Raw genomic sequence first — 19,679 nt, 5'->3', positions numbered from 1 at the left:
AGGCAGGAACGGAAGAGCACCCTGTGGCCAAGTCCTGGCCCTAACGAAGCCTCAGGTTTCTCTAACAGTCACTTGCTCAACTGTCCTCCAGGAGCTGCTTTGACGGCCTTCTGGTACCCTTCTGGCAAAGCCCAGGTGCGGTAACCCTGCAGCAGCTTCCATTCACTCCTACAATGCCTGGCAGGTACATGGCAGGGGTGACATTCCTGTTTACTAAATAAAAGAATGATGTATGTTCATGAGTAGCTTACAGAGGTAAAACTAGGGCTGCCTGTGAACGGCAGTGCCTGGGAGGATCAGGAGTGAGTGACTGTTTCAGAATAGCCACTAAACTACTGAGGCCCCCACACAGTGCCCAGCCCTGCAGAAGCGCTGGGTCTCGGGGACCCCCGCCTCCTCCCACTGCTAACTACTAAATGTCCTATCAATCCTATCCACAAGCCTTAGCCCAGAACACCTCTCCAGATATTGCCCTGCATTGCGACATCCCTGCAGAGAGATTCTCCAGCATCCAGTGCCTTCTTGTCGATGAGGAGGTGTAAGAGTCAAGGTACAGGAGGAAGGTGCTGGGGTACATACTGCGCTCCAGACAGCCAACTTTATGTGCATTTCACAGCTCAATCCTCACCACCATGCATGAGATGGAAATGACTATTACCCTTATTTTACAACATGATGTTACAGCACACGACAGACAAACCTGGGGCTTTGAGAAGTAACATGGCAAAAGGCCCCTTAACCAACAAAAGGCAGATGTGAACTTGAACCAAAGCACTGGGACTTCAGGGATCTACCTTGGAACCACTGGGCTATTCAGTCTCCTTCATCACTAGGGAAGTGGTGTTAACACTTATAACATTGCAAGGACACATTGTATTAGTTCCTCTTGCTGCTGTAACAAATCATCGCAAACTTGGCAGCTAATAACAACACAAATTTATTCTCTTACCCTTTTGGAGGTTAGAGGCTGAACTAAGTCATAAGGAACTAAAAGCAAGGCATCAACAGGGCTGGGTCCCTCTGGAGCTCCAAAGGAAAATCAGTTTCTTGTCTTCCACTTCTAGAGGCGGCCAGCATTTCTTGGCTTCTGGCTGCATCACTACAATCTCTGTTTCCATGGTCACATCACCTTCTCATCTAGGGTAGTCAATTTCCCTCTGCCTCCCTCTAATAAGGAACCACTAATAAGTAACTATTTGTGATTGCTTTGGGTCCACCTGAGTAATTCAGCATACTCTTCCCATCTCAAGATCCTTAACTTAATCACATCTGCAAAGTCCTTTTTGCTACGTGAGGTAACAGTCAAAGGTCCCATGGATTATGGTCATCTTTGGGGGGCTGCTTTCCAGCAGACCGCATGTGTTGACTTGTCTGTAGCCTGCCTGCACTGTCTTACTTGTCATCACATTCCCAGCACCTAGCAAGGCTCAATAAATGCAGAAGGAGGACAGAAGGGTAGGAACACAAGCATTCCATCCCCTAGCCCCCCACAGAGTGTGAGAGCAGAGAGAGATGGGCTCAGGTCCAAGGAAGGCTGAGCAGACACATGCATATCTACTGGGAACCTTCAGAAATTGCAAGGTGTCAGCACCTCATTGGCTTGAGGTCGGAAGTCCCCAATGAGTCATGTGTTTGTTTTCCTAACCCTGTGTGTTCCCACAGCGATTGCAGCCGAAACAGCAGGCCCACAAGCAGCAGGCAGCTCCTCTCCTGCCAATTTCCTGGGAACCCAGGCAGGGCTAGAGTAGCCAACAGGTTTACTGCTGTGCCCTGGTGAAGGCACTTTTCCTGCATGACAGTAAACAAAGCCAGACAGAAGAGAAGCCTGCAAATAACTGGATCCTTGCCACAAACGCTTTTATTGCCCCCTACCCCTGCCCGCCATGTGATACTATGAACAGTTGCTTTGCAGGATAAATAAAAGAGCCATAATAGATACTGCACATGCCAGGACTTTGCAAACATCATCTCTATTCTTTTCAACAGATCAGGCAAAGCAAGTGTTTCTATGTTTATTTTACAGATGGGGAAACTGTGGCAAAGGCAGCAGTAAAGTAACTTACTCAAAGTTCCCTGCTTGGGAAAAGGTAGAGCAAGGATGCCAACCTGAACCTGTCAAACTCTATAAGGTTGAACTCTTTCAGCTTTGGCACACATTTGCCAAGTGTGAGGAATAAATGGTGCATATGGAGACACAGGTCTTGCCTGTGTAACACAGCCAGGTGTTCCAGCTTCCAAGTTAGAGCTGAGTGATCTGGAGCCCAAGGTCCCTGCTGAACTAAGGGTGTCCCTGCTTGTACCTACATTTGCCCATTTTGCACATGTATGTTTAGCTTCCATGTTGTGTTTGACACTGTAGTGGGCACAGAGGACACAGAGATAAATAAAGGAGCCACAGTCATCCCCTTCAAACGGTTCAGTTGACACACACACCAAGAGATGAGCCAGAACAGCATAGTAAGTGTGCGACCAGATCAAAGCCTTCAAAGTGTGATGTTCCAAAATGGAGAATCAGCAACTCCACCCAGGTGGTGAGAACAGTCTTGTGGGAAATGGGTTTCTTCCCCGCCAGGTCCAGAAGGATGAACAGGAGTTTTCCAAGAGGAAGAGAATACTAGTCCTTGCAGAGAAAAGGGCATCCTCCTTATAAACCTTTAGTTCACTGAGAAAAATAAATACATCCCTGGGTTGATGTCTGGCACACAATAAGTGTAGAGAGGGAAAGAGGAAGAAGAGGAGGAGGAGAAGGAGGAGAGAAAAGAGGGGCTGGGGGAGGAAGAGAACATCTTGTTTGTATCTCCTTCATTCAAAGCTCTGCACTTTGCTTTTATTAGGCCAAAGGTCAGGGCTAAAAAAAAAAAAAAAAGTACAGAAGTGCAGATGGTACCACCTGTAAGCTCACAGCTCGGTAGGGTTGGGGAGGTGGCCGGCAAGGCAGATGGCTACCCAGCCTTCTGACTTTGGCCACCCAGGAATCATTTTCAAATATGTCTTCTTAACATGGGAAAGCAAGCAAAAGTGTGGAGAGGGACCTCAGGCAGGAAAGTGAAGAAAAGTATTCCTACGGGCATGGATTTCAGGATACAGGTGAAAGACTTCATCTGGCATCTGGACTCCCTGGGGCTATGCCATGGTGAAGAGGGACAAAAGAGAAGGGGAAGCAGCTCTAACTACACAAGGAGGAATCCCTTACTTCAAGGCCATTGTCAAAATCAGAGCCCCAAGTCAGTTTCAGTTCTTAAGGCTGGAGATTTCGCTGAACTGGTGAGGCCCCAGCCTGCACACAATGGCTAATTTATGGCTCAAAGGCCTCATTTCTTCATGACCTATCTCAAAAGACCTTCTTCTGAAGACTCCAAAGATTTTATGAAAAGTCCTCTGCTATGTTCTAGCCCCTGGGGTGGCCACCCAGGGAGAAGCTTGTGGAAAACCTGTGGTGATAGCAACCTGTGGAAAGGAGGTCACAACTGCTCTCTCCTAAAGCTTCCTTTCCTTCCAGCCTCCAGGACCCAAGCAACACTGTGAGGGAGAACTGACTGCAAGCGTCACGTAAGTCTGACCTGGGCACAGGTTTGGGTTCACACACACACATGCACACACAAATGGGAACCAGGCAACTGACATTCCAATGCTGGCTGAGCCCCTGCTCTGTGAGGCAACCTTGATAAAGCCCCCTGGTCCCACAGAGCCTCGGAGAGCCATAGCATTGATCTCCTTAAGTGGATTTTTAGGTGTTCAGTCACTGCTAGGTGCCTGTTAGTCTCTTCTTCTTTCTAACAATGCAAATAGTTTTAAGTAAGGATGACAGCAAAGCTCAGAGAAGCCTGAGGGACAGTTGAGATGACATCACCTGTGATTAAGTGCAAACAGGTCTTGACTCTTCACCCTACCTGCACCCTCACCCTCCACCAGGCACCTCTGCAGTGCCTTCCCACTCTGACACTTAGCGTGGTGAGGTCACGCGCTTCAGCCAATGGGGTGCTAGCAAAAGAGAGGCCAGCAGAAGCTTGGAAAGGGCTTGTTCACCTAGGAATGGTCTTGCTCTTGCTCTATGCTTTTCACCATAAGAAGGACACTCCTCCAGCTAGTCTGCTGGTTTCAGAAGGAGACGAAAGACCCAGAGGGCAGAGTGGAGACACCCCAGCGACTCCAGCAAAATGACATCAGCCACCAGGCAGTCACACCCCAGATGTGGAGGCAGTCCAGCCAAGCTCAGCAGAGCTGCTTGGCCAGTCTCCCCAGATGTGCAGATAATAAATGCTTAACACTGAAAGCCACTCAGATTCTGTAGTTGTTACTCCGCATTGCTGTGGCAAAAATTAATTGATGCAATTATGGTACACCGTGATGGAAATATGATATGCATCTCCCAGGGCTACTGATGAGTTTAAATGAAATAAATGAAGGTCTTACCTCAATCAACGGTAGCTATGATCCACCACCTCATAAGAGGGCTTGAAGTCACCACGAAGTTGTCTGGAGAGGTCAAGGGAACAGCCTCAATTTCCTGTCCTGAGGGAACAACCAATGTTCATGAAGGCAGCAGGAGTGGGGCAACCTCCTCACCCTTCTTGCTATAGCCCCAGAGGTTCCAGCAGCCTTGGGCCCACTCACACAGTCAGGATCCGGAGCTGTAGGCACAGCAGTGTGGGCTGCTACACCCATGTCCTCCTCTTCCGCTCTGGGCCTCGCAGACTCTACCACATGAATTCATGGGTCTTCAGCCGCCTCTTAAGGCCCAGTTTCCTGGGATTTCAAAGTGACTCCCCCTCCAAGGCTTGCTCTCAGTATCAACAATGAAAATGGATTTGAAATCCCAGCAAGAAGCAGATTGCTATACGAAATGAGGGCATGTCTTCCTCCTTCACCACCGCCATCACTGTCATCGTCGTCATCCTCATCATCATCATCATCATCACGTGGTTGTCCTCACTACCATAATAATTAGGGGAACACAATATTCCAAAGGCTAGGGGGAAGAAATGGGTAGCAAGGTGGCTATAGACCAGTGTTTCACAACCAGAGTGCCAGGTTCAAATGCCGGATTGTCTTTTCACGTGCTGTGCCATCTTAAGGAAATTACTTAACATCTCTGAGCTTTGGTGAAATTTCTCATCTATAAAATGAAGACAACAGTACCACCTACCTCTTAGTGTTATTATGAAGATTAAATGAATTGATATAAAAATCAGTTAAAATAGTGTTTGGCATATATGAAAAGCTCAGAAAGTATTAGCTGCTATCGTTATTACTACTGTGGCTGTTATCATTATTAGATGCACACACACAGAGTAGGCACTTTAACTTATCAACCTATCTAACCCTCACAAAAACTCTAAGAGTTTGGACTCATTCAGTCAGTTTTGCAAGGTGAAGAGCCTTGCTTAGCTTCCAGGTTAATGCTTTGTACACAATACCAGGGGCCCTGGCAACGTGCAGGCGATCACAAGGGCCCAGAAATGCTCCCCGTGCCTCCCTACACCCCATACCTGTGACCAGGAAACAGGTTGATAAGCTTCCTGGCAGTTCCTGGGTCGTTTTTACTTTATTTGTGCTGCTTTCTGCAGCTTTTGTGTTCTACAATGCTTTTGGCTGGGCAAGCAGCCCCTGGGGCATCAAAGGCCCCGCTGGCAGCAAAAGCAAAGCCACAGCAGTGCCAAGGGTCCTCCCCTGCCAGCCACCCGCCACCCGCCACGCAGCCCGGGAGATTCACAAGAAGGAGGTGCCCAGCCTCCTAACCACTCCAGGTGTTACTTAACCCTCAGCCTTGCGATCTGTCCCGGAACAGGCCAGGTGCACCAACCCCAGTGTGACAGGTAGGGCTGATGTCCAAGTTGCTCCTGGACTGAGGGCAGCAGGCAGATAGGTGTCAACATGAAGGTTTGGAGAACTTCAGCGTGAAAGGGCTCAGAAAAGCTTCACAGGGAGGGCGCTGTCTTGAATCCAGAATGGAGAGATCCCTGTTTCCACAATTTGATACTCATTTGCTGAACAGAACACCTGCTCTGATGCAGGTCTGAGACTGGGGCTGAGGGATTCAAAGACAATCTGACATGGTCCTGGACTTGAGGGGTGCACAGGTTAGTGAGGAAGCCACATGTTGAATGCTGTGATGAGCTTTGAGCAAGAAATTAGATCAAAAAAGGCTGAACTTCCTGCGTCTATTCACTTAGTAACTATTAACAGAATGTCCATTTTGAGGCAGGTGGTGGGGAGATGACAGTGAGTCCCTCTTCTCAAGGAACTTAGTTCATGTTGACTCTGCCTTGGGGAACTCCAAAAGCCTTTCCGGAGAAGCTTCTGGATGTCAGCTGTGCCTCAAGTAGCTGAGTAATTTGGGGGAACTTATGTTGCATCTCAGCACTTCCACGTCCTCAACTGTAAAATGGATGTAACATGTTTGTATTATAACATACCAGGTGGCCTTGAAATATTTTCCTGCAGAAAAATTCCCTAACAGAAAAAAAAAATTCAGCTTACATTAAATGACAAAAACTGGTCACAAAACCAGAGGAGCCTATTCTTTAGTTTTTCAAGTATATGTACATGCAAGAATCTGTATTTAATATGAAATGAAATATGTATGAAAAGTATATGAAATGCATTACATATGTACCTAATATAATAGGTATGCACTGTTATGTCCATATAAACTACTATTACATATGGTTATAAACTAGCAATTCTAGTGTGTGTAGGGGTATGCATACGTGTGTGTACATGTGCACACATGAGTATATACACTGGTAGGATAAAAAGGTTTTTTTAATTTTTCTTTTTCTTAAGATGGCATCTTATTCTGTCACCCAAGCTGGAGTGCACTGGCACTGCAGCCTCTAACTCCCAGGCTCAAGTGATCCTTCCTCTTCAGCCACCAAGTAGCTGAAACTGCAGGCCCACCACCATGTCCAGCTAATTTTTTAAAAAATTTTTTGTAAAGACAGGATGTCACTCTGTTGCTCAGGCTGGTCTCAAGCTGCTGGGCTCAAGCCATCCTCCTATCTCAGCCTCCCAAAGTGTTGAGATTACAGGCGCAAGCCACAGCACCCAGCAACGAGTGTTTGTTTGTTTGTTTGTCTCGCTCTGTTGACCAGGCTGGAGTGCAGTGGTGTGATCTCAGCTCACTGCAACCTCTGCCTCCCAGGTTCAAGTGATTCTCCTGCCTCAGCCTCCTGAGTAGCTGGGACTACAGGTGAGCGCCACCACGCTCAGTTGATTTTTGTATTTTTAGTAGAGACGGGGTTTCACCGTGTTGGTCAGGCTGGTCTCGAACTTCTGACCTCGTGAAGCACCCACCTTGGCCTCCCAAAGTGCTGGGATTACAGACGTGAGCCACCGCACCTGATCACAATGAGTATTTTTTAAGTTTTCTTTCACTTATCTGAATTTCTTAAATTGTGCAGTAAGCATGTACTACTTTTGAAATTTAGAAAACAGGAGGCCAGGCACAATGACTCACACCTGTAATCCCAGCACTTTGGGAGGATGAGGTAGGCAGGTTGCTTGAGCCCAGGCGTTCGAGACCAGCCTGGGCAACATAGTGAGACCTCATTTCCAGCAAAAAAAAAAAAAAAGTCAAAAAATTAACTGAGGGTGGTGCTGGGCACCTGTGGTCCCAGCTATTTGGGAGGCTGAGGTGGGAGGATTGCTTGAGTTTGGGAAGTCAAGGCTGCAGTAAGCAGCGATAGACCCACTGTACTCTACAAAAAATAAAATAAAATAAAAAATTAACCAGCCATGGTGGTGGTGCTATATTCCCAAGAGCTGCTTGGGAGGCTGAGGTGGGAGGATTACCTGAGTCCAGGAGTTTGAGACCAGCCTGGGCAACATAGTAAGACTCCATCTCTATAAAAAATAAAAAATTAGCCAGGTGCAGTGTTGTGTGCCTGTAGTCCCAACTGCTTGGGAGGCTGAGGTGGGAGGATTGCTTGAGTCCAGGAGGTCAAGGCTGCAGTGAGTTGAGGTCACATCACTGCAATCCAGCCTGGGTGACAGAGCAAGTCCCTGTCCCCAAAATAATAATAATAAATAACATTTAAAAATTTAAAAATAGGAACAGGAGACCCCTCTTTCACACATGAGTCTTTTAGGCTCTGATGCTCCTCAGCTACTAGAACGATGATACCCACATGTTACCAGTGCTTCCAATTCCTGTTGAAGGCTTAGCTTGCAACGTGCTAACCTAGGGTATTCATCACCCTTCACTGTGCCGGTGAACTGGGTGCTCTATGCTCCCCACTTACAGAAGAGAAAACTGAGGCACGAAGCAGATAGGCCCCTAGCTAGAGATGGCAGAGCGAGGTGCTTGGCACTCATCTGAAGCCAAAGCCAGTGCTCCTACCCTCTGCCCAGTCCTGCCTCTTCTCAGAGAGCTGAGAACCCAGCCAGGCTATTCCTGCTGCCAGTTCTCCTTTATGGAGACACAGGCTGTGGGAGGTACTGCCTGAGACAAACCAGAGGGTTTCACTATGGAGAACAGGGAGCCTGGGAAAGGACTCTGGGCTGTGGGAACAGCCCCAGCCGGCGGCTCTGGATGCAATGCCCATGCCAGCCGAGGAGAACGTCCAGGCATTTCTGTCCCCAAGTGAATGGGCCTGGGAGCAGCCAGGTCCCAGGAGCCAGAAAGGCGGGAAGCAGCTGCCAGCGCGCCGGCACCAGCACCCTGCCTTGCGCGCTCGGGCTAGCTTGGTTGGCTGCCTGTCAAGGCTTCAAAGGAGTGTGCAAAGCAGGCTGGGGGACCTGGCTGGACTGGTTTCCCTGAAACTGAGGTGGCTGAACAAAAGGAGGCCGTGTGGGCTGATTTGGCGGGATCCCGTGGCGGGACGGAGGGCAGGAAGCAGGAGACAGCAGTGGGAGGGCTGGGCAGAGACACAAGGTGCACTTGGCACTGGGCAGCCCACGCCTGCAGGAGGGGACTGAACACTAACCGGGGGCCTCAGGTAGGGCCCACAGACAACGGAAACAGGCTCAGGGAAGGCTGTGCCTTGGCAGGGGATGGCCAGCAAAGTGCAAACTCTTGTCCTGGTTAAACTCCAAGGGATTAGGTGCAGCATCTGTGCATTCTGGGAAATTCATTCAGTCATTTCTCCATTCATCCAACAGTGGCTGAACACTCACCATGAGCCAGCACTCAGTAGTGCTGAGAACCTAGCTGGGGGCCGGAACACCAGGGCCCCTACCTTGCCCACCTTGCATGGTGCCAACAGCCCAGGGAGGTGAGAATCCAGGGTCTCTCCAGGATGAAGAGAGGGCAGAGACTTGTCACGTGGCACAGAGCACAGACACAATGCCTGGGCTCCCTGGTGATTCCATCACTGACTCTGGGACTCAAAGCCTATGACTTCATCCCCTGAGCCTCAGTGCCCATCATATACTATATGCTCAGTAAGTGTTGGCCAGGCAGTCAAGCACATCAGTGCATGGGTAAGAGCAGGTAAACCCAGGATATAGGATGCTTGTCCCCACCCAAGTTCTCTTCTGACTGCATCCTGCCCATTCCCAAGGGAATCACCACCTTGTGGATGAGAGATTCCACTCTCCAGGGACCTCGAACAGTGAAGTCCTGAGCACAGGGCCTGACACTCTAGGTGTCCAGCCAACGGGAGCCACTGTTAGTGCTGCCGGGGAACGCAACAAGGGGAGAAGGAGTCACTTGACTTCAGAGCCACACAGGCAGGTTGGAACCCAGATCCAAGGGACTCAGAGCCTGGTTCCTTCCTCAACTTCAAGCCAGCACCAAAGAGAAGGTCACAACCTGGCCTCTGTCTCTGAGATTCTTACGTAAGAACAGAGAGAGATCCACACATAAATGGAAGTGGGGGGACTGTGCATGGTGTCTTGTAATCAACGGTCACAATAGATGACCCATTAGAGAACTCAAGAAGATCAAGGAAGGCAAAGAGAGGGGCTGGGAGATGGCAGACAAGAACGTCTCAGTGCACAAGCCTGGGAGTCAGGGGTCCCAGAATCTGCTTCAGACTCTGCCAACTCTTCTATGGAATGAGACCAGTCATGTTCCCCACAGAGCGTCTTCTCATTTGGTAAATGAGAGGGCAAGAGCAGAGGATCCACAAGGTCTTTCTTTGCACACTATAGTTCTGTGCTTCCAGAGGAAGGGAAGGTGGGAGACTATAAGGAGAAGGCCAATATTTGAACATTTCTGGCCTCTTGAACAGGACCAGCAGAGCTGGAACAGCTTTGGGTGCTGCCTGCCTTCCCAGGGGTCCAGTCAGCCTCCTCACCCTCCAGCCTGCCCTGGCGCAGCTGATCGCGGTAGGAAGCCAATGTGGCATGCAGAGAGCCAGGTTGCAGAGACGGAGACAGAGGGATCTGGGCTCGTTTTCTATCCACTGCTCGATGTGGGGCTTGGGGAAAGATATTTGTCCTCTGTGATCCTCAGCTTCCTAGGGTGTAAATATGGACTAGAATAACACTTGCTGCAAAAGGCTGTCAGAGAGATTAAATGAGAGCCCAAGCAAAAAGCAGCTCAGAGAAACATGAATTCCTCTCTCCCGACTTTCACTTTATTTGAGCATAAGCCCTTTGAATAAAAATAAATAAATAAATAAGTCTTCTTAAATGTCCACTACTACAAAACAAGAGTGAATCAGAAAGAAGGCTGGGGCTGGGTACAGTGGCTCACACCTGTAATCCCAGCACTTTGGGAGGCTGAGGCAGGTGGATCACTTGAGGTCAGGAGTATGAGACCAGCTTGGCCAACATGGTGAAACCTCATCTCTACTAAAATTGCAAAAATTAGCTGGGTGTGGTGGTGCACACCTGTAATCCCAGCTACTCTGGCAGGAGAATCGCTTGAACCCTGGAGGCAGAGGTTGCAGTGAGCTGAGATCACGACATTGCACCCCAGCCTGGACAACAAAGCAAGACTCTGTCTCAAAAGCAAAAAACAAGGCGGCTGGATTTTCATAAGGAAGATCTGGGCTCCAGTCTCTGCTTTGATACTTATTCTACATTAAGGCACTGGGGAAGCTACTCAAGCTCTCTTGGCCTCAGTTGCCTTCCCTGTAAAATGAGGCTAAAAAGAAAGCTCCATTCACAGGGTTTGGGAGACATTAAGTGAGCTAACGTATGTGAAAATGCTTTGCAAATCAGGAAGCTTTCAACTCGTTAATTATTGCAGTGCTGTCTTAGTAAGGCAGGTCCTCTTGTAAGACACAGCCTTGGAAACAGTCTCTCACGTGGTTCCAAAAGGAAGGGAGCTGTATTGAGATTCTGCATGAATTTAAATCTTCCTTAACATCTAATCAAAGGCAGGCAGTATGGCAAATTCTTTCTGATGTGGCCCAAATGGTCTGGGAATGGTGCAAGACTGGGCATTTGGAGAAGGGTGCCTGCGGTGAGCTGGATAGGAGAGCCTCTCCTCTGAGGGCTGAAGGTGCCTGGTGCAGGGCTCTCAGGCATTTTGCCAGTGTTTGTTCTGCGCACACTGCAGGGACCTCCTGTCTTCTCCTCTGGGTACATTAGGTGACAATGGGATTATTACCTGCCTGACAGGTAGTTGAGAGAGAGGGGTACAAACAGGGCAAGAAACAGCTCCTCAGAGAAGCTGCCAGCCCAGCAGCTGGCCCCCGAGGCCCGGAACACCCAGGGTGCAACGACGGAAGGCATCCTGCTTCCGTACCCCAAACCACTGAGCAAACACACAAGTGTGGCAGGTGCCCAGGGCTGCCAGCCAAGTAGGGCTCCTGCTTGGCCAGCACCAGTCCAACCAGCTCCCTGGCACTGCTCCCACTCTCTGATCTGGCAGGCAGAACAAAGGATAGGTAGATGCTGGGGCAGCCGGCAAGAGGGGCTTCTCTCCTCAGTTCCTTGGAGGTGTCGTCTGGAAATGGCACATCTGGGGCGGGGCACAGTGGTTCACCCCTGTCATCCCAACACTTTGAGAGGCCAAGATGGGATTGCTTGAGGCCAGGAGTTTGAGACCAGCCTGGTCAACACAGCGAGACCCCACCTCCATAAAAATGAATGAATGAATGAATGAATGAATGAGAAATGGAACACCTGCAGCTAGCCAGCCCTCAGGCCTCCTCCCAAAAGGCACCTCCTCATGATGCTAACTTGCTTCCCTGAAGAGAGCACAAGAGCGTAGGAGCAGCTCAGTGTTCCACAGTGCGTCTTTTGTTGTTAAACTATAGTGCTTCTTTTAAGGTGCTCACCTGGAGACCTAGAAACTGATAATGCCTCCACGGGAAACTTTTGTTTTTATTTGAGACAGGGTCTTACTCTGTCACCCAGGAAGGAGTGCAGTGACACAATCACAGCTCGCTGCAGCCTGGACTTTCTTGGGCCCAGGTGATCCTCCTACCTTAACCTCCTGAGCAGCTGGGACTACAGGCACGCACCAGCACACCAGGCTACTTTCTGTTATTTTTTGTAGAAACGGGGTCTCGCCATGTTGCCCAGGCTGATCTGGAATTCCTGGGCTCAAACCATCCACCTGCCTTGGCCTCCCAAATTGCTCCCCAAGGTGCCGGGATTACAGGCATAAGCCACTGTGCCAGCCGTCCATAAGCAACTTGTATCCAGGAATTTCAGTGACACCCAATGGCCCATGGGATCTCAGCAAGTCACACCATGGGCCCTGGAAGGGGTATCAGGTAATCTGGTTACACTGACTGCCGTGTAGCCGTGGGCAGGCCACTTCCATTCACAGATGCAATTCCTTCATTGATAAACTGAGGAGCTTCGGCTGGATGCCTGCTATGGGCTCTGCAGACTGTGATGCAGTGTAAGAGGCTGTCCTTTGCTGTCAGGTATCTCTGGATCTAGAAGTTTGTGCTGTTACCCCCTTAGCTGTGTGCTTTCTGATCATCTATTTGATGTCTCTGAGCTGTTGTGTCCCCTTTAAAAACCAGGAGAGCAATTCCTCCATGCAGAATAGATAAGAAGTGCCTGGTGTGGAGCAAATGCCCAAAATAGGGGGACTGCTATTTCTTTTGTTCACTGGTGCTATGTTCTCAAACTGATACCGATGTCAAGCTGTTTTCTCCCTGAAGAATGTAACAGGCTTGACTTGAAGCCAGAGACCCAAATTACTCCATGGATCAATCGACATCTCACATAAAACTAGGGACCTGGCTACTTCACATCACTCTCTCTGAACGTACAGTAAACGGCATTTCCACTCTTAAAGAGTATCAAGGAATGGCAGTGATCGCAGCCTGTTAGAGATGTTCTGAATAGAGAAATCAGGTGCAAAGGGGTTACATAATTTATCCTTATAAGACCATTCAGTCATTCCAAAAGTAGTTGATGCACCAAGCAATGCATGTGGCACTAACCAACCCATGTCCTGGTCGGATTTGAATCCAATACTTATTACTATTGTAATAAGCCATCCAATAGTTATCACTGATGCTCCCACTGTGTCTATCACCAAAACAATGCTTCACAACAAGCTTGGTGGCATAAGCTCTGAGTGTCCACATATCTGTGTGGCCAAGCAGGTAGCTTTGGTGATCTTGGCTGGGCTCACATGGAGGTCTAGGAGTTGGCTGGCTGTCAACTGATCTAGGTTGGTGTCAACTAGGACCATTAGAGCACCTGAGTTATGTGTGTCCTATGTGTCACTCTTTTTTCTCCTGGAACCAGTGACTAGCCCTGAAACCCCTTTTCATGGTGATAAAAGAGATTCAACAGTGGACATAGAAACAGTTTTTCAAAGCTCAGCTTGCAGCCGGACACAGTGGCTCATGCCTGTAATCCCAGCACTTTGGGAAGCCAATGTGGGCAGATCACCTGAGGTCAGGAGTTCAAGATCAGCCTAGCCAACACGGTGAAACTCTGTCTCTACTAAAAATAACAAAAAATTAGCCAGGTGTGGTGGCGCACTCCTATAATCCCAGCTACATGGGAAGCTGAGGCATGAGAATTGCTTGAACCCAGGAGGTGGAGTTTGCGGTGAGCCAAGACCATGCCACTGCACTCCAGCCTGGGCCACAGTGCGGGACTCTGTCTCAAAAAAAAAAAAAAGAAGCTCAGCTTGCATCATGTCTGCTAACAGCTCATGAGACACAGTCAGTCCAAAATGAGATACAGGGAATGAGTGAAGAGTTAGGGCCATTCCTGTAATCAATTCACCACATCATTTTATAGATGAAGAAGGGAAGGTCCTTATAATTATGGTACTTATATAAAGTTACTGAGCTCAGTGTCTGAGTCAGGATTTGAACTTGGGCTATTTCAACTGTACCAAGTCCCATGCTGCTACCATCAGATATCATGGGCACAAAGGAGAGGCAGCAAAAACTTGGAAGGACAAGAGTGAACCTGACATCAGACTTGGCCTTGCCAGGAATTCTCCAGTGCATCTTATGTGTGGAAGGCCTCTGTGAGTGCAGGGAAATGCCTTCCTGGCCCGGGTGGAGATCTAGCACAAGCTCTGGTCAACAAAAGCTATCCTCACCCTACACAGAATGAAAGCAAATAGCATTGAATTAAATAGCTGCAATCAACCAGCAGCTTTATTTGGGAGAGTGGATATGAATTAAGCAGTTCCTCAGAGAAGAATGCAACTTTCCCTTTATTTCTAAGCCCCATAAATCCAGGGTAAAGGCCAAGCTTAGACTCCAAGTTAATTGATCCACTCCCACCCCCTCCCCACCTTAAAATGTCCTGGTTTTACTGGGGATAAGGAGAGCACATTGTAACCCACCTCCACACAGGGCCTGCAGCTCTGCTGGGTTGACATAGGAAAGAAAAGGCCAAACAAGGTCCAGAGCTGACACCCAGCATCTGATTCAGTGGTTCTGGGCACAAGCACAGAAGCTTACTTTTTTTTTTTTTTTTTTTTTGAGACAGAGTCTTGCTCTGTGGCCCAGGCTGCGGTGCAGTGGCATGATCTCGGCTCACTGCAACCTCTGTCTCCCGAGTTCAAGCGATTCTCATGCCTCAGCATCCCAAAGAGCTGGGATTACAGGCACGTAATGCTTCCCCACCCTTGCACTCTCCCGCACTCCCAGAACCTTTTGTAATGCCACAAACATAATGATGCATGCCATCTGAGCTCAGACGCTAATCAAGAAGGAAGGAGAAAGGACACTGAAGACCTCTCTGCCATATTAGGCATATTGCCTGCAGTTGCTCATTAAAATAGCACATAAATGAGTATTTATTTGGTTCTTTTTGCACTATTTTAAGATGAATGTCTCCAAGGACTTGAAAAATCCCAGGAGTATTTTTAGCACACTCGCCCTGCAACAGCATTTCTGTTTGTGGGGGCTGCTTACACTGAGTATAAAGATGGCCGAGACATTGGCACACAATATTTTTTTCTATTAGAGAATTGCTATCACAATTTTGTGATTATAGCTAACACATATTAAACATGTTATTATCGTGGATTAGCTCACTTAATCCATACAATAATGCTATGAGTTTGGGATTACTAGTGTATATATTTTACCGATGAGGAAACGGGGGCATAGAGAAGTTAAGTGAGTTGCCCAAGGTTGCGAAGCTAGTGAGTAGTAAAACCCAATTTTAAATCCAGGCAGTTTGGCTGTAAATCCTGCAGCCTTATGGCCTCTGAGCTATAATGCCTTCCTCTACTGCTTCCATTTTGGTCCACTCATGAGAGAGACAAAATCCCTTTGTCACTGGGTCAACGTCATTATCATTGACGTTATTGCTACAGTTTATTGTTTGTGACTATTTTTAACACTTCACATGTGTACAGGGCTTTAAAATTTTAAAGGCTTTTCTCTTAATTCTCACACTGGATAGCTGCATGGATGCGAGGTCGGTGAATGAGGCAAGGATGATTCTGTCTCATGGACGGTCCCCAGTGAAATGACAAAGTCCAAAGTCACAATCCCACAGAACCTTCTGGCCCCAAATCTCCTTCTCCCCAGGCTGGTATGCCCTCCTTCCACAAGGACTGCCCCCATCCGAGCCCCCTCCCACCTCAACTCCAAATGCTGCTGTTCCCACCTGGAGATACTCACACAGGCCTGAATTGGAAATTATGGTATTTGCTTTAGTGTTTCATTTTTGGTCTGTGAGTTTCCTATTTGTGGGTGTTTAGCCTCTGTTTTGATAGGTAGGCCCATTTTCTTCCTTTTTTTTTTTTTTTTTTTTTTTTTCCTATTTTCCCCAACCTGGGAAACACGGGGTAGGGAGATGGAAAAAATCTTTCCATCTTACATCCTAGGAAAGTTTGCCAAGGAGTCCGTCCTGACAGCTGCTGGCTGGAGGCCTCAGAAGCCTCGTCTGTAGTGAGCATTCTGCAGGGTGAGCCAGTGGTCAGCCCAGGGCTCTCTGCGGTAGACCTGGGCACTGAAGGACGCAGGCAGGCCTGGCCTGGAGTGTGTCTTAGAAAATACACAGTTTCTTTGGTTCTCAACTCTGTCCCCACTGCTGGGAAGATGAGTATTTTCCGTTCCCAATCCTGTCCCTTCCTCCATCTTCATTACTTTCAATAGTTACACAGGAAGTTCTTTTCCCTCCGGTAAAGATGGTCATCACATTTTTTTTTAAGCCTGGGTGTCGACATTTTCTTTAAATCCCCGAGAGCTTTGACACAAGCCTGTGAATCACACTGGAGAGGGGGGCGAGAGGTTGGGCTCCAGATTAGACAGGGCAGAAGTTCAAATACAGGGCTGGATCTCAGACTGGCTCTGTGACTGAGGGCACTTAGAGTCAGACAGACAGATGAGCCTTGGGCATGGTACCAGTGGTACCTCTGGGGATCCCATGAGGCTGCAGGGATGAGATGGCACAAGAGCAGGGCACTACAGGACCGGAGGAATGGAGAGACCTGGGGCTGGGGAAGCTTGGGCATACAAGGGGACAAGAGTAGAACAAAAGCACAAGAGGGAGTCCTGCGGAATCGGACTGGAAAGGCAATGCCCCTGTCCCCAGTAGAGACTGTGAAACCTAGGCTGGGGGATGTGCCCTGGATTCAGTTGGAATGGGAGGCCCACAGGATGTCAGTAGCTAGGGAGCGATGGAAGCAAAGCCACACTCCAGGAAGATGCATCTGGAGGCAGTGTGAAGGATGGTTGGGCAGAGGGAGGGCCGGGAGTTGAGAAGACCCCTAAGGAAGCTACCAAAACATCCCAGGGGTCTGAAATAGGAAGCCAAGGCCTACATTGCAGTGGTAAAAATCCAACAAGCAGTGATTATGGGCAGGTGGGGGAGATGAAGTGTTTGGAAGATGGTAGAACCTGCTCATTCAGAAGCAGCAGGGCAAGTGGGCTGAGACACGTGAAAGTGAGCTACCGGGACTTGAGAGTCCCCTGCGAAGGTGCAAACATGCTTTGGAAGTGAGAAAACAGGGGCCTGGAGCCTGCATTCCCAAACACTAGGATTCTGTATTAATTTTCTACAGCCACTATAACAAATTACTACAAACTCAGTGGCTTAAAACAATACATATAATTACCTCGGTGCTCCTTAGGTCAGAGAGTGGGTTGGCTCAGCTGGTTTCCCTGCTCCTGGTTCACGAAGCTGAATTCAAGGTGACAGCGGACTGGACTCCTATCAGGAGGTTCTGGAAGGATCCTCTTCCAAACTTATTCATGTTCTGAAATCAGTTCCCTGCAGCTGTAGGATTGGGGGGGTCCCCATTTCTCTGTTGGCTGTTAGCTAGGGGCCACCCTTAGCAACCAGTCTCTCCCTCCAGTTCCTACAAGTGGGCCCCACATTTCAGAGCCAGCAGTGGCACATCAAATCCTTCTCACACTTAGAATCGTTCACGGCATCTTCCTCAGCACAGTCAGAGAAAATCTCTGCTTTTAAGGGCCCATGTGATTGGATTGGGCCCACCTGGATAACCAAGGATAATCTCCCTATTAGAAGTCAATTGATTCGTAACCTTAATTACATCTGCAAAGTCCCCTTTGCCATATAAAGTAACATATTCATTCATAGGCATAACATCAGAGATTAGGGCGTGGGCATCTTTAGAGGGCCATTCTGTTCACCAGAACTTCTCTGCTTCTCTGCAGGAAACAGGCTGAGACATCACACAATAAACCATAAGGTGCAGAGAGCCCTGTCACAGAAGGAGGCCTGGGTTCTAAGCATCATTGCAGAAGAAGCACTTTACCCAGCCTCAGGGAGGGGTGGTGGAAAAGAAGAAAATCAGGAAACATTTCCCAAAAGAAAAATGAGATTCTCTGATGGAAACTGGAATTGAACAGAGCAAAGGGATGTATCACCAGCAACGTTGATTAGGCCACAGGTTATTGGAAGAACATATTTAGAAGAAACCAGAAGCTAGAGTGAACTCCAAGTAAACGCCAAATGTGGATAGCATTGCAGGAGCTAACCTCCGAGTGCTAAGCTGCTGCCACTCCCCTCTCCTGGGGGGCCGATTCTGCCCTTCCAGAAGCAACACAGTGCGCCTTCATGGAAACTCCATCCCACAAGTGAGAGGAGCTAAGTGAATCTGCACATGCTAGTCTGGGAAGACGTGGTGATACCGTAAATAAAAATGGCATGCTTACCAATACCATTGCAAGTTTCCATTTCCTGCCTCCCTCAAAATGAAGTACAAAAAGCAAACGCTGTGAGCATGTATGCACTTGCAAAAGCTGATTATTAAATATTCAAGAATTTTGCGAACTGGCTTTTAAAGCTTTGGTTGCCTGAAACCGGCTGCAGTGGGATTTCACCATTGAAATCGACAAACCTACAATTCAGGGTTTTTGTTTCTCCTCTTGAGAAGTTTAACAGTACACCACTACGTTTGCATAAATCACCAAATTGATAACAGGTATTATCTCAAGAAGGGGCGGGATGGGTTTCAAGCTGGTGTTGGTGACTCTCCCTTCTTTATATTATTAACTTTTAAAATTGGTGCAATTATAGCAATTTTTAATTTTTCCATTATCTTCCAGATGTAAAAAAATTAATAAACATAAAACAAAACCACCAGGCTGTAATTCCTCATTTTCAGAATTCTTTTCCTTGGAGGCAGCAGCAGCATCCTGGGCACCGTGGCTGCCTTCAGCTGGTCCAGACGCAGTGGCTCTGACGTTCTCTGGCAGGCGGGAAACGCTGTCTGATGGTCAGGGGCTGCTGATCACTGACGCACTGCTAAGAACTGGGCAGCCCAGGCCAGCCAGACAGCTGAGGTCTTCCCGAGAAGCTGGACACACCTCCCCAGGGAAGAGCCTTCCTCAGCTGCAGACTGAGCCACGGACCTCAGGGCTCATCTGCTGCAACCATTATGAATCATACTAGGATTATCAAGGAACAATCTTCTCCAGGATCAGCCCTTTCCCTACCACTGTCAGATTCAGGGAATTTTAAGTGGTGGAGGGAGGAGGGACGTAGCCGGTGGATTCCAGACAGCAACACTAACCGCCTGTCCTGAGGATGCAAGATTTTCTCATGTGTAAGGCTCTGCGTAACACACTCATCCTAGCACACAGGGCTTCAATGTCAGGATGCAGCCTCCTTTCCGGGAAGCCGGCTGAACACTAGGTCACAGACGAGCTGACGCTCTCCCAAGAATACACCCCCTGTTTGACCCTGACATTCACTGCTACGGTCACCTGAAGCCGAGACTTTCCATCTGGAACATTTCCGTACCGATATCCCTGGCATTTCTCCAGCACTCTTTTCCTCTGTGATGGTTTAGCCCAAGAGGCACACAGAATGACATTGCACATAGTGGTAAAGAAGCTGTTACATGTGGTGATGAAGATGTC

The 19,679-nt window shown here is 48.5% G+C and overlaps 1 protein-coding gene across 1 annotated transcript in view; it reads right to left on the bottom strand.

The window, feature by feature from the left end:
- LOC106999943 (uncharacterized) overlaps nucleotides 1-19,679 on the bottom strand; it is a 303,356-nt gene that overhangs the window by 62,375 nt on the left and 221,302 nt on the right. Inside the window, exon 5 of the mRNA XM_077942878.1 lies at nucleotides 4,414-5,116. The gene's annotated coding sequence lies outside the window, so the exon portion shown is untranslated. The remainder of the gene's footprint in view (nucleotides 1-4,413; nucleotides 5,117-19,679) is intronic.

Source organism: Macaca mulatta, chromosome 8 (assembly GCF_049350105.2).
Source record: "Macaca mulatta isolate MMU2019108-1 chromosome 8, T2T-MMU8v2.0, whole genome shotgun sequence".
Lineage (NCBI taxonomy): Eukaryota > Metazoa > Chordata > Mammalia > Primates > Cercopithecidae > Macaca > Macaca mulatta.
The sequence above is the reverse complement of the archived record's forward strand: the minus strand, read 5'-3'. Positions and strand labels throughout refer to the sequence as shown.